The sequence below is a fragment of the Phalaenopsis equestris genome, unplaced genomic scaffold (assembly GCF_001263595.1).
Source record: "Phalaenopsis equestris unplaced genomic scaffold, ASM126359v1 Scaffold000002, whole genome shotgun sequence".
Classification (NCBI taxonomy): Eukaryota; Viridiplantae; Streptophyta; class Magnoliopsida; order Asparagales; family Orchidaceae; genus Phalaenopsis; species Phalaenopsis equestris.
The window spans coordinates 52,880,363-52,882,036 of NW_018164444.1; positions in this window are offsets into that span (position 1 = coordinate 52,880,363).

The window sequence follows — 1,674 nt, forward strand, 5'->3', positions numbered from 1 at the left end:
TATATATATATATATTTGTACTAGTTTGAGTCAGCATAAGTTTGAAACACAATTCATATACTTGACTTTTTAAAAGGTGTTTTAATTAAATATAATCATAATGTTTAAAACGTTCTAATCATCTTAATTTGACTTTTAAAAAAATTATATCATACTTTGAAAAAATAATTATTTTAAAATGATATTTCAACTATAATTTTAATGTTTAAGAAAATTGGTGTTTTCATCATTTACAATTAAATAAATTTATAATTTTTTTTAAAATTTTTGATAGTAGTAATTTCACTATTTTGCTTTGCTGGAGTAAAATATTGAGTTGTTAGGTTGCATGATTTTTACTGAAATATGAATTCAGTGAGTGAATATTATTGAATTTTATATCATATTTGTATTACAATTTGAGTTTTAGCATTGTGGTAATTGGTGGACCGACTTGTCTGAGCTCGACTGATTGAGGCGACCGATTGAGTGGCAATTGTGTCTTCCGAAGTGCGTGTCGGTTGGTCAAGACACTCGTTCGTATGACGATGCCGCTCGCTCCTAGTCGGTTGGCCAACTACAATCGAGTTTGTCGTGGCTCACTTGTCGTTCAACTCTAGTCTTACAGGTGTCGTGTCTCGCATGCCCGATAAGGTCGTCGCCTCGGCCAGATCTCCCTATCTCACAAGGTATTGAGCGGATTTTGTTGCTGCCTATTCAAGGTAACTGACAATACTCGCAGTTAGGATGATCTACGCTTCACTCTCAGAGGATCTCGCCGCTACCGAGCAGGATACCATCTTTAGAGCTTGGACTTATCTCGAGCTCGGAGACAGAATTTATCGCACTCGGAATAGAATCGCTGGTTGATTTCTTACCTCAAATGAAAGCTATTTTTTCTAGGCTGTTCATTGCCTTAAAGATTCGTGTCAACATTTTTGTTGTATACAATTAAATAATAATTTTCTTTTTGAAGCATTTCAATTCATTATAAATACATATGTTTTTCAATAAAGTTTTTTTTTTCGAACGGTATTAATATTAATTTAAATTTTTCAATAATGTTAATGTTTTTTTAATCATTTGATCTAGCTTTACACATTAATTATATGCTATTTCCTAAATAAATCAATAATTAAATTAGTCAAAAATCCTTTAATTAGAAATTAAATATATTAATTTTGCCCCTATAAGTGTAATCAAATTCCTTATTAATGTTTGAAACGTTGAAATTTAGAAAAGTCATTTGAAAATCCCCATGTCGATGTTTTGAGCTCTTTATTTATCTTCTTCAATATTAATTATTAATTAAATATTAAATATACTTTTTCACGTATTTATTTCTCTCCTCCAATATTAATTATGAGAGAAAATATCAAAATTAAGATATCATAAAACAATTTAAAGTTTACTCCAATAACTTTTATCATGTGATTATTTTTTCATATACTTTTTTCCATAAACATATATACTTATTTTTTATTATGGTTTTTTTGGGAAATTTATTTTTTATTTCTTTTTCCTTCTTAATATTTTGTTTTTTTTTTTGTTTTTTTTTTCTTCAAACATATATGATTTAAAATAATATTAATCTATTTTTTATCACTATTTATAAATATTATAAGTCTCATGGTACTTCACTCGTATCTTAATTGTTAAATACATTTTATGATATACTCTTTAATATATATATAT